The sequence below is a fragment of the Choloepus didactylus genome, chromosome 2 (genome assembly GCF_015220235.1).
Source record: "Choloepus didactylus isolate mChoDid1 chromosome 2, mChoDid1.pri, whole genome shotgun sequence".
NCBI classification, from domain to species: Eukaryota; Metazoa; Chordata; class Mammalia; order Pilosa; family Megalonychidae; genus Choloepus; species Choloepus didactylus.
In genome coordinates this window covers 191,445,794-191,460,086 of record NC_051308.1, presented here as the reverse complement: position 1 = coordinate 191,460,086, position 14,293 = coordinate 191,445,794, and positions in this window count along the sequence as shown.

Here is a 14,293-nt window from a genome sequence, read left to right as displayed (position 1 = left end):
ATTGTAGTGGTGGCTGATTCTCTCCTAGAGGAAGTGCACCCCTCTGCCTCCACCCAGGGATCCTCTGGCCAATAGGTAGATGCCTCATCAACCCCCTCCCCATTCAGAAACATTCCATGACCTCCTGTTGCCTGTGGAGTAAAATTTGAACTCCTCAGCAGGGTTTTAGCAGCTCTGCCAGAACTGGCCCAGTCTGCATTTTCAGTCCTTTCTGTCTCTTGCACCCCAAGAAACCTTAGTCCAGCCAGACTTGTCTCCTCATTCTCTTTCCAATATCTGTGTCTGAAGCTCTCTCCCTTCAAAACCTTACACACAGCCACAGCTTCAACTCCAGGTCTCAGCTTCAGCTCAAACTTCCACTGCCTGTTGTCATCTCTGTGTGTGAGGTTGGCCTGAAATTTGAATTCAACATATCTACAGCCTCCCAAAATTGTCCTCCTTACTTTTCCATTTTTATCAATAGCCCCACTATCCTCTCAGACACCCAGATTTGAAATCTCAGACTGTGATCAACTTTCCCTTTTCCTTCGCTTAGGCACACATGCTGAGCCATCACATTCTATCAATTCATCCCAGTAACAGCTATTAGACACCACTAAACACAGATCCAGTATATTATCTCCAGTCCTCAATATAAGGTTGTGTGCAACTTGGGGTGTAGATAAGCTGGTGCAACAAATGGACCCAATATTCAATGTCTTCAATAAGCAGATGTTTTTTTAGTCCGGAGCAGGAAGACCACTCTGGCCTACCATGCTATCCATGAAACCAGGCTGGTAGGTCAGTCTGTCATCCTCATATTATGGCTTTTTGACTGCTTCAGTTGTTTCCATTTCCCAACCTGCCAAAATAATTAGAGGGGGTCCATGGCAAATAGCTGAGCTGATCTTTAAGAAGTTAACTTAAAGTTGAACACATCACTTCTGTCCATGTCCCATTGGTCTGAACTTCATCACATGACCACATCTAGCTGCAAAGGAGGCTGGGAAAGGTGGCCTCTAGCTGGTGGCCATGTGTGTCCGGCTAAAATGGAGTGGGGTGAGGTGTGGGGTTCTAGCATTAAAAAGGAAGAAAAGGAGAACAGATAGTGGTGGATATTGTTATGTTCATTTTGAAGATGAGGAAACTGAGGCTTAGAGAACTGAAGTGATGATCCCAAAGTCCAAGAGTTTGTCAGGGCTGGCTCCTAGGTCCGCCTGGCCTGAAGCTTTTCTATTACCTTATAGAGCTTCTCAATAAATAGTATGGGTGTGACCAGTAATAGTGATATAGAACCAAGAGAAAGATCACCATGAGGCCAAGTTTTCTGGGCAGATTTAACAAAAGAAGGATTAGAAGGAAGAGTGGGATCTGGTTTAGGTAGAGAGGAGGAGAAGGGGAAATTTGATTATTTATTCTTAGCAGGTGGGTCCATAAACCATCTTTAGGGTTAGTCACTTCAAGTCAAAAGAGCAAACACCCCTTGAGCACCTCTTCTGTGAGAGGCCACATTTGGGGGAGAATGCCATGCTAAAATCAGACCAGAATCCTACCTGAAAACCTTCAGTGTCAGCATTACCTTCAGGCATTACCCAAGTACTTTTGCTGAGTCTAGAGGCCTTCCATGATCTGGCCTCTGGCTCTTTGTTGAGTCTTCTCCTTGCTCCTTGTCTTTCACTGACTCGGTCTGGCTGGCTCGGGCACCACTCCCGGCCTGTGCATGTTCCTGGAATGGTCTGTCCCTACCTTCTCCTGCATAATAGCTGCTTGTATTTCATGACAGTTTGTTTTTTGCCCTCTAGGAAGATTTTTCTGGTCCCTGTCCTCCCCAAGCTGGGTTAGGGGACTCCTCTGTAACCCTGGACATTGCATTCCCCTATCATGCACCATACTTTAGAAAATGACCACACACAAGATATTTGTAAGCCTGGCTCCTCTGCTAGAACATAGGTACCAAGAAGATGGCCCACAGCTTTTTCATCCCAGTGATTCCAGAACCCAGTGCAGAGCAAGGCAGAAAAAAATACCAGTCTCCCTTTAAAGACAGCCAAGGATCCTTGAGGATTGTACATGATTGTTTTATTCACATATCTTTAAGAATATCTTTTTCAGTAAACACAAAAATAACTAATAGTATGCAGATTGGAGTCAATGCTTTAGCTGCTGTCAATTGTCATAGAGGGGAGAAAAGGAAAATTCTCATCAGGAAAGGTGGGCAAACGTTTATGGCAGACATTGAATGAGGTTCTCAGGACTGTGAGCCCCTCGTGGGTAAGATTGTGGCTCATACGTCTTTGTATTCTGCATGCCTAGAGCAGAGAATGGTTCATGGAGGCTGCTCATAAGACAGCACTGAATAAAAACATGAACAAACGAATGAAGTAGCATTTTATCTAAGACTTACAATACTGGGATAACTGCTATTTGTGTTTTTTCAGGCTTTCCTCTCCTTTGCAGGGTCAAAGAGGAAGGCTCCATATTTCTCTTTTGTCTGTAACAAAGGCCTTCAGGATCAAATTGATGTAGACTTTCCAACCCAATTAAACATTTGGGTGGTTGGGACCCACCCAAGGAAAACAAACGTGGGCTCAATCAAATCTTTTATTTGGAAAATGTTTTTCAACTGAGAGACCCAGGCCCCTTGTCATTGCCTGGCTCTGGGATCCTGTAGTGAAAAGCCAGAGTGGAAATTTAGGAAAATAGAACAACTTAGATTTAAAAAATGCTAATCCCTCAAATCTGTTAAATTCTTTACAGTTTGTAAAGTGCTTTCACTTCCATTATTTGATTTGACACACACAACAAACTTGTGAGGGGTGATAGAAAGAGAAGGAGCTTTGAAGTCCAGATGAAGTTCTATCTTAGCTCTATTGCTTTCCGGTGTTGAGAATTTGGGCAAGAGAGCTGATTTATTTAAGATCTAATTTTCACATCTGTGCAGTGGAGATGATCTATCTACCTCTTAGGATTGCTTTGAGGCTTAACCGATATCTGGTATTAGAAATAGTCTGGCACATTTTGGCTGCTCGGAAAATAAAGCTAAAGCTTGATCCAGAATTTGAATTCTTGTCCTCCCTCCCTCTCCCTTTGTTTTTGTGAGGTGGAGAAAATATGGTAAATACCTCATAAGGATGTTGTGGCGTTTAAATGGATAATGCATGTATGGTGGTTGGCATAATTCTTGCTACATAATACGTGCTCAATAAATTACAGTTATGATTTATTATTAGATTCTATTAGACTCTGGTGGTTTAGAAGCTGTATGTACCCCAGAAAAACATGTTCTTAAATCTAATCCATTCCTGTGGGTGTGAGCTCATTGTAAATAGGGCCTTTTGATGAAGTTACTTCAGTTACATGTACCCACCTGAATTAGGATGGGTCTGAATCTTATTACTGGAGTTCTTTACAAATGGAATGGAGACAGAGGGAGAGAGAGAGAGAGAGAGACACACACACACCAGGGAAGCAAGAAGCTGAAATCAACAGAAGCTGGAAGAGAAGAGAAAGGCCAGCAGGTGCTGCCATGTGTCTCGCCACACGGCAGATGAGCCAAGGATTGCCAGTAGCATGTCTTCAGGAAGAAAGCATTGTCTTGACGTTGCCTTGATTTGGACATCTTCATGGCCTTAAAACTGTAAGCTTGTAAGCTAATAATTTCTCATCATTTTGAGATGAATCATTTTATGGTATCTGTTTTGAACAGCCTAGGAAACTACAACAGACTCAGATATCTTAAAAAAAAAATAAGAGCACTTATTAGCTTACTTATGAATGTTTCAAACTTTAAGTTACCTTTGACTTTGAAAAACTCTGATAACTTCCAATTGCAGGAGAGATTGGTAGATCCATGGAAACAACAACAGAGTGGGAATTAAGAGGTTGGATTTGGGTCTAGTTCTGATGCTTCCGTGCTGTGAGACTTTAGTAAATCACTTTCCTTCTCTAGGCCTCAGGTACCTCATCTGTATAATGAGTAGATTGGGCCATATGAATGCCCCTTGAAGCCCCAAGAATCTATGGTTCATCCATAAATCTTTTGCCCAACTTCAGTAAAAACCCTTAGTGCTTAAAAGGGGAAATTAAATCACAATTTTTCTGATTCATGCACACTTAACCAAACAAAATCCTACTTTCTAACAGCCCTTTGATGTGTAAGCTGCTTTAAAAAGTCTTTTTAGTTTTTTTTTCAGGGGCATTTTAAAGCTTTTTTCTTAGAAGCAGGAAATCAGGTTTTGGCAACAGGGAAAGAAATCCAAACACATCAAGACTTGGAGGTGGAGCAGTTGGTTTGTTTTTGGTCGGCAGGCTTCAAGAGGGTGCCCAAGATTGGCAAGAGGTGGTCCAGGCCACCCTGGCTCAACCACCTGAGGGGTTGCCAACCCAAAAGACCATGCGAAAGTCTGGGGTGGTGGTGAGGGAGATGTGCCCAAAGCATTTCCCAAGCTTTTAGGATTTTTTGAATGTTTTCTTTTTTGTCTTTGGTCTCATATTTTACTTCTTTCTCATCTGTGATATTTGGTAATCCACTGTACCTTAAATGATCTCTAAGGAAAATATATTTCACTAGATGATCAGTTTTTCCTTCAAAAAAGAGAGAGAGAGAGAAAGAAAACACAAATGAGCATGTGTGGCAGAAAGAGTTTGTTACCTCTGAAAAAGCTCCTAAAAGTTCTATAAGCTGAGTGATTTTTATAAAGTTAGTATTTATTCATCAAGTAGGCAACTAGTGTGGTGGAAAGAGGTCCCAGCTCTGTCTCATACCAGCTGTGTGACTTGGAACATGTCCCTTCTAACCTTCGCTTGAGTCATCTACAAGACGGAGAAATAAGACCTGCAATAGATGCTCAACAAATGTTCCCCTTTCATGATTTACTGGCTTGATGAGAAGTGCTTTGTTGACTGTGTAGACTGTCCTATATCCTTCTGCAAAGCATTGGTGTGGATGAGGCAGGCATTGAGAGGTGGTGTGATGTGAAGGAAAGAGCACTGGCCCCAGGGCCATATGACTTGGCTTCTAAGGTTCTTAGGAGATCATCTCTTTTACTTTATGATCCTGTGACTCTGGTATAAGATAGAAATGCCCAGTCTTCTTGGGGGCCTGAAGGAGGCCTGCCTAGAGTGATGACCAGGATACAGGCCACAAAGGGGGAAAATTTCCCAAGCATATCCTGCGTTTGATCCAGAGTTAACTGGGACATTCATGAGCAGAAGAGTCAGAAGGTGACAGCAAGATGGAATTATCAACAATGAGGGCCCCAGCTAGGGAAGTCATATTCTCTCAACTCCTGCAAGAGGCTGGGAGGATGACAGAAATCTCCAAACCAGGCAAATGCTTGGATCTGGGAATAAGAGCGCATGTTGTACCTGTTGTTTCCATGTTGGCTATGGGTGAATTGGTCTGATTTAAAGGCACAGGATGGTCTATAGCAGTGGGCTCTTTGTTAATGGATAGCAGTCTTTCAGGAATGGAATCACAGGTAAGTGTTGAGGTGGGATGAGTCTATTCACAGCTTCCACTTACAGCTTCCATTTATATGCAGCCTGGGTTTCTGGGAATTGGACATGGTTTGCTGTGTTATGGAGTTCAGGGCAGGATCAGAAATGCCTAGGGCTTGGCCAGAGACCTGATTTTTATTGGGGTGCACAGCCACTGTGATTGCCTGAGTTGCTCAGTTCTGCTTGACTAAAGGTCACCCAACTGATGGAGGACAATCTTGATCTAGGGCCCAGTTGGTCCCATGGGGCACACCACAGCATCACATTGCCTGACAGGAACGCTAGCTGTGGGCATAAAATTTGTGGTGCATGCTGTCATGTGCCAGCCAGATTACCCTTCAGTAATGAATGATTCGTTTCCTCAGGGGCTAGAAATGCTGCTGGCTCTCGCTGGAAACTGCCCTCAGCTGGAAAGGGTTGCCTCACTCATTGCCATGCCCACATTCAACGACTGGTCAATGCAGAAATCCTGCTGCCTCTGCTACAATGCAGGCAGCTCTGAAGGGCCATTCCAGTTTCTGAGCTCCCTGTGGGATCAGCCAAAGCTTTTGTCGAGGCCTTTGCTGCAGCCTGTTTCTTCCCTCTGCCTAACACTGCATACTTCCCCGCCTTTCCACAGGCGTAGATCTCTAGAGCAGGCCCCAATAAGCTTCCTGTATGCTAATTTCTATCTCTCTGAGTCCACTTCTGGGAATCCAACCTGCAGCACAATATCTTCCAAATAGAAGAGGCCTGAACTTGTAGACTAATATTCCAACTACACAGAGAAAGGCTGTGGAGAAAGAAACAACCATAACTGGCATGTGGTTGTAGTCAGAACGTGTTTTCTCATAAATCAAATAGGGAATGGATAGCCCCAAGCTCATTTTCAAAGGAATGCATATGACTAGAGAACATCTTTTTGGCTTTGACTCAAGATCAAGTGTATGTGAAGGGAATGGTGTATATAGCGAAAAAAATCTAATTGGATATTTACTCAAGAATTTATTTTCTTAATCAGGGAAGTCTGTTCCACTAAAAGCATCAGACCAAAGTATTGCTACATCTGACAGGTGTGAAAAACAGAGCTTTGGGCAATGTTTTCCATCCAGCCTGTGGCAGTGTGTTATAACTGTGCACAGGGAAGTGGGCGTTCTTTGGCCCTGGTTCTGTGTAAATGCATCCCATCTGGTGTGAATTGCTTAGCACTAGGGCAGAGCCACTTTCTAAGAAAGGAGGAAATTAAGAGGGGCTTTTGCAAAGTCAGCAAGTTGGCCTTCCAGTTGTTTGGAAGATGTTTTGGCAGGCCGAGGGTATAGCGCAGTAATGACTGACCAAGGGTGAGGATATGAGAAGAAGGTTCCCACCTGCAGGGTAGGGCAAATAGATCTGTGATAATCTTTATTTACTTCAAGAGGAGACCAGCTGTGAGTTCCCTCCACATTAAATGCAATACCAGGGCAAACAGGCCCATATTCTCACAGACATGGCACCATTATTCATTTCCACGGGTTCAAAGTTGAAATTTGGCCTCAAGGGATCATGGGTCCCTTTGTCTTAGGCCTTAAAGAGCCTTAATTCTTGATAATGCCACTCCATGCTGTATATTGGCTAACAGTATAAAAAGTCTCCCTTTCAAGGTCTTTCATGATTGAGACCTGAAGAAGACATTTGAACTACTCTCTAGTACTTCTGGTTGCCTCCTTCCAGGCATGGAACACAATTGTGATTACCCCTCTAGTCACTTGATGCTAGGCAAGGCCACATAACATGATTAGGCCAATACAATGTGGGTAGAAGTAACATGCTGTTTCTGGGTGGAAACTTTTAAGAGCTGGAGAGCCATGCTCAGTGGACCCCCTTCTCTTGATGTTGTGATCTTGGAACTATACATTGAGATGGAGAAGCCAAAAGATGGAAGAGTCCCGTAACACTGAGTCAACATGCAGGAAAGCTGCCTTGGACAGGCACCTGAACTGAGAAGAGACTTTGTCTGAGTTAGAAATAAACACTTTTTGTGCTTGGTCACTGAGATTTTGGGTTGTTATTGCAGCATAACTTAGCCCTATCATTACTGAAGGAAGAATTCTTTCTCTTGTTCTAGGTTTACCTGCAGCTACTCCCCTTAAACAACACAGGTTTTAACATCAGAAGACTTCTAGTGGGTTCCTGGCTTTGCCACATGTTAACTGCATGATTTTCAGGTTCAGAGAGGCCATTCACTTATTCAGTTTTCATCTTTGGAGAAAGGAGATAAATAATATCTGCCATACCTGGTGGTCAACATAAAAGATTATTTCCTTTCTTCTCCCCACCCAACACATCAGACTAGTTGCCTTGCCTCCAACTGCCTTGCACTTTTAGACAAGGAATCTTCACCAAATTCTTTATTTTAAACTCAAGCTTTTGATTAATTACAAAATCATAAGGGGGCATTATTGAGACCCAGTCAGAAAGCAGCCTGGGGTTTATATATGTCAAAGAAGCTGATCTTGGCTTGTAAACTGAGAAAAATAAGCATTCCTGAAGGCCAGAAAGATGAATGGATTAAGAATATGAATATAGGAAGATAAATGTTCTAAAACCAAACTCTCCTACATGTATATAATGTTAATATTTTATAAAAAGTGAAAACTTCAGTGGATTTAACTTTCAAGATTTCAGCATTACACTTCATGTAGCCATTCACTCAAAAATATTTACCAAGTTTCTCCTATGTGCCAGGGAATGTTCTAGGCACTGGGGACAAAGCCATGGACAAGATAGAGAAGGTCCCTATTGTTAAGGTGTTTGCATTTTAGGAAGGGGACACAGGTAGTAAACAAGTAGGAAATAAGCTACTTTCAGATGGTGATACTATAAAGGAAGTAAACACTGTTGGCCAGAGAGGAACAGTGCCACGGCATCTACTTGTGTCTCGGTGATCAGGAAGAACTTTCTCAGCACTGAAGCTGAGAGCCAGCCAAGAGAATGTCTTGGGGAAGGGGGAAAGCAAGTGAGGTGGGAATGAATGAAGCTTGGAGGAACGAGAGGGGAGGCCAGTGTGACTGGGGCAGTAGGGGAGACGGGGAGGAGAGAGTGTATGGGATATGGTGAGAGGCAGGCATGGGCCAGAATGTGTAGGGCCTTCTGGGAACAATACAGGGCTAGAATCAAATTCAAATTGCAATGGTAATTATGTGAAATCACTGAAAGATTTTTCTTTTTGAAAAAAAAGTGAGGCATCAGTGACATACAATAAACTGCATGTATTCAAAGAGTACAGTTTTATAAGTTTTGACATAGATAATGTACCCATAAAACCATTTCCACAATCAAGATATTGAACATATCTATCACTGTCCAAAGTTTCCTCCTGCTGTTTTATAATCTCTCCCTCCCAGCCCTCGTTTTGACTTCCCACCCATCCCAGGCTAGCACTGATCTGCTTTCTGTCATTATGGATTAGTTTGATTTAAAGAATTATACACAAAGGCAATCATATAGTAAGAAATGATTACTATAAAGAAATCTGGCTTGTATTACTCAGCATACTTATTTTGAGATTCATCCATGCTGTTGTGTGTGTCAATACCTCATTCCTTTTTATTGCTGAGTAGTATTCCATTGTATGGATATACCACAATTTGTTTTGGATATGTGGGTTGTTTCCAGTTTTAGACTACTATAAATAAAGTTAGTATGAATATTCATGTACAAGTCTTTGTATGGATTTATGCTTTCTTTTCTCTTGGGAAAGTACCTAGGCATGGAATGGCGAATTCTATGATATGTACATGTTTAATTTTTTAAGAAACTGCCAAAGTGTTTGCCAAATGGCTATAGCATTTCTGATTCCCACCTGCAGTGTGAGAGTTCTAGTTCTTCTACATCCTTGTCAACATTTAATATAGGCAGTTTTAAAATTTTTAGCCATTCAAATTCATGTTTAGTAGTATCTCATGGTTTTAATTTGCATTTCTCTAATGACTAATGATGTTGAGCATCTTTTCATGTAGTCATTTTCCATCCATACATTTTTTTTGTGTAGTGTGTACAAATATTGTGCCCATTAAAAAATTAGATTGTTGTCTTGTTATTAAGTTTTGCAAGTTCTTTATATCTTCTAGATGCAAATCCTTTATCCATATGTGCTTTGTGAATATTTTCTCCCATCTGTAGCTTTTCATTCTTTTAACAGTGTCTTTATCAACTTATCAGTTTGTTTGTTTTTATGGATTGTGATTGTGGTGTTGTTTCTAAGAAATCTTTGCCTGAACCAAGGCTACAAAAATTTTCTCCTATGTTTTCTTCTAAAAGTTTTATAGTTTAGGCTTTACATTGTTTTATATATAACCTACTGATGACAATTTTGGTTTATGGTGTGAGGCATGTATAAAAGTTAATTTTCTTTTGCATATGAATATCTAATTGTTCCAGTAATATTTGTTGAAAAACTGTCCTTTCTCTAGGTAGTGTTAGTGCTCCAGTTTTGTTCTCCACCAAAGCTGTTTTGGCAATTCTAGATCCTCTCCATTTCCATATGAGTTTTAGAATCTGCCTGTCAATTTCTTAAAAAAAAAAAAAGCCTGTTGGAATTTTGATTGGGATTGTATTGAATCAATAGGCCGAATTGGGAAGAACTGACAGCTTAACAATATTGATGCCTGAACATGGTGTATCTCTCCTTTTATTTTGGTCTATATCTCTGCAATATTTTGTACTTTTCAGAAAATAGATCCTTCATATCTTTTTTTTCAGATTTATTTCTAAGTATTTTAAATGTTGATATTACTGTTAATAGTATGTTAAAAAAACTCTATTTCTTACTTTCATTTTGAGTATATAGAAATAAAATTGATTTTTGAATATTTATAATGTATCTTATAAATCTTGCTAAACTTACTAATTAATTCTATTAGCTGTTTTGTAGATTCCACTGAATTGTCTACATAGATGATTATGCTGTCTGTGAATAAAGGTAGTTTTATTCCTTCTTTTCCAATCCAGATGCCTTATATTTAATTTTCTTGCCTGATTATACTCACTAGAACCTCCAGTACAATGTTGAGTAGAAGCAGTGAGAGTAAGCATTCTTATTTTTTTTCTTCATCTCAGTGGGAGAATGCTTTCAATCTTTTACCATGAAGTATGATTTTAGCTGTAGGTTTCTCATAGATGCTCTTTATCAGGTTTGGGAAGTTCCCTCCTTTTCCTAGTTTGCTGAGAGATTTTATGAGAAATGAATTTTGGATTTTGTTAAATGTCATTTTTTTTTGCACCTAATGAGACAAGTATATGTATGTGTGTATTTGTAGGTATACTTTTTTGTTTGTCTCTTAATAAGTTGAATTACAGTATCTGATTTCTCAAATGTTAAGACAATCTTGGGACAAATCCCACTCAGTTGGATGCATTGCCTTTTTAAAATATTCTTTGATTCAATTTGCTAACATCTTGTTTAGAATTTGGAATCTATATTTATGAGACCATTTACATTTATGTGATGTTGATATGCTTAGGTTTAAGTCTATCATCTTGCTTTTGTTTTCTATTTGATCCATCTATTCTTTGTTCTCTTTTCCTTTGTTTGCTGCCTCCTTTTGAATTGAGTGTGTTCCATGATTCCATTGTATCTCCTTTCTGGCTCACTGGCTTTAACTCTTTGTTTTGGCATTTCAGTGATTGCATTAGGGTTTATGGTATACTGACCAGCTTATTATTCCTCTTGAGGAACTTGGCAAAGAAGTAGAAAAGGATAGTCTTAACTTGCTCCCTGTGCTCCATGATCTTTTCTAGTGGACCCAAAGTCCAGGAATTCCTTGGGTTCCAATCCTCTGTAGGTTTAGATACTCAGTGCCAGTGCACCCTGTCTTTAAAACTCTTTTTCAGATAATACCTGCCCTAGTCAGCTACTCTTTGACCATTGTTCTGGTATGCTAGAACTGCTGTTATGTAAAATACCAGAAATGGATTGGCTTTTATAAAGGGGATTTATTTGGTTACATAGTTATAGTCCTAAGGCCATAGAAGTGTCCAGACTAAGGCATCAACAAAATGATACCGTCACTGAAGAATGGCTGATGGTGTCTGGAACACCTCCGTCAGCTGGGAAGGCACGTGGCTGGCATCTGCTGGTTCTTTGCTCTTGAGTTGTGTTTCAAAATGACTTTCTTCAAACATCTCTGGGCTTCTGTCTTTTTTAGCTTCTCTCAGCTCTCTGCTTGGTTCTCCTGGGCATTTCTCTCTAAGCTTCTGGGAATCCTCTCAACTTCTCCGGGGCAAACTCTGGGTTTCATCTCTTAGCTTAGCATCACCAAACATCCTTCTGTCTGCATCTCCAAGTGTCTCCAAGCATAAGCCTCTGTGTTGGCTCTTAGCTTCTTTCCAAAATTTCTCTCTCAGCTTCTCTTGGGGTGTCCTCTCTGTACTCTGTGTGAGCTTTCTTTAAGGGAATCCAGTAACCTAATTCAGACCCACCCTGAATGGGCAGGTCCACACCTCCATGGAAATAATATAATCAGAGTTCTCACCCACAGTTGAATGGGTCACATCTCCACGGAAACATGCAATCAAAATTTCATACCCTAATCAAAAAGATTAATAAGTCTGCCCCCACAAGATTGCGTTAAAGAACATGGCTTTTCTGGGGGACATAATATATCCAAACTCGCACAACCAACATGCAAGGAGAGGTTATGGGAGAAGCCATTCCTCAGAGGCACCTTCTGGAAATATTCCAGGAAGGTTGATGGAGCAATGTGGAAATACACGGTTAGCAGCAGACAAGAGTGCCAGAAGCCTGGCTCAGGCTTGCCCCTGTGTTACAACCGTCTAGAGTTTCCCCTCATTTCTCAAAAGGGGGCTTTCTTCCCAGGTGACACCTTCTACCCAGCTGCCCAATCTGGCGTTTAGCATGTGTTGGCATGGTTTGGCAAAGCTCCACAGATTTTAAAGCTAGTAGTGTGAAGTGTTGAGATCCTTTTAGACTGAGTCTTTCAGTTCCTCAAAAGTTCTATGCTTTCCACCTGTGGGTCTTTGCCCATGCTGTCATCTCAGCTTGTGACATTCTCCTATTGTTATCCATGACATTGCTCCAAATCGTAGAGGTGCCACCTTAAGATGAAACTTTTTCCATAAAGTCATAAAGTTTCCCTCAAGCAGTGACCTTATAGTGTTTGGACAGCATTTCCCCCTACCATCTCAGACAATGCCCCTTTCCTTATAGAGCTAAAGGTCTTGTGGGGAGAAAGAAAAGGAAATGGGCTTTTAAAACTCAAAGTGACATTTTGTTTACCTGTGTTATTTACCCTGTGTCTGACTTGTTCACAGTACTACAGATAGCCACTACTATTACGGGATGGATTAGTGAGTGAGATTGCACTTTCTTAGTAAGTCAGGGGTGTTATTTGCACAGGGAGAACTGCGACCCTGGAAAGGGCCAACCTATAGGTTTCGGAGCCATGAAAGGTTTGACTGTCCAGGGAGAACGAGCCATCCTTAATACCATGGGGAAGATGAAGTCCTTTTCCTCTCCACATCTTCCTGTAACCTCCCCTCCAGCTCCCCCTCCAAGGCATCCAGGGGATTGTCCCCTCCCCACATTGTGGTCTCTCCCAAGTTCTTAGATTTCTTTTTATTGAAGTATAATATACTTACAAAAAATGGACATAAGTGACATTTGGATGAATTTTCACAAAATGAAGATCCCCACGTAACCAGCACCCAGATCAAGAAACAGAACATCATCATCACCCAGAAGCTCCCTTGTCCTGCCTTCCAAGTCATGATCCTTGCCTCTCTACAGGGTAAAAATTATCTTGACTTCTACCAGAATATGTTAATTTTGCCTACTTTTGTTTTAAATAAATGGAATTATGTAGTACATATAACTTCTGTGTCTGGTGAGCCCCCTTTTTTATATGACACAGGAGTTATGCTTCCTGAACACCATTGTAAGAACAGATTAAAAAGACAAAGAACACTTTAAGGGGAGAGGAAGATAAAGAAAAAAATAAGGACAAAGAAAAGTAGGAAAGAAGATAATTTTAAATTTCAATTATCTTTTATTATTTTTCAGTTAAAAGGTATCAATGAGAAATGAGGAAAATTAAAAACCTAGTAAAGATGAAAGACTAAAAGTTTAAATATATTAAGAGAGAGTCTGGATGAGATTAAAAATAATATAAAAGGATAGCAACCAATGAATGAAAATAACAGAGATAAAAGATAACTATAGGCCTTATCCTATGAGATGAGAAAGTTAAAATATAAGAATATAAGAATGAAAAAGTGAAACATATCAAAGTTAAAAGTTAAAAAGTATGTACACATAGATATTGTTAAAGGATTAAGGAAATTATCTTTAAAACAAAATAAAAATAAAGAAATATGGAAGATAGGGGAGAAAGAGATTGAAAACAAGGCATGTGAATCTTTAAAAAAAATCTTTGGAGAGAGGCTGGACATCTTTTGGTCATCTGTTGAAGCAGAGGAATCTCTGATGGGCAGAAGTCCAAATGACGGCTTTCACCTTCTCAGCCTTCCACACACCCAGAGGCATCACTTGGATCAAACAGTTGGGGGCAGAGGCCTTGGACAGGAGGCACAAGCTGTGGTCATCATGGTCTTAGCACTTTTCCCAGGCACACAGGATGACCAGTGAGTCAGCTGACAAATCAACTGCATGCACTGCCCTTAGCATTTTTTTTTTAATTTGGTTTTATTGAGATATATTCACGTACTCTGCAATCAACACAGTGTACAATCAATTGTTCACATCACCAAAATTAATTTTTGAACATTTTCATTACTCCAAAAAAAAAACAAAAAAAAACACAAAAAAAACCAAAAAACA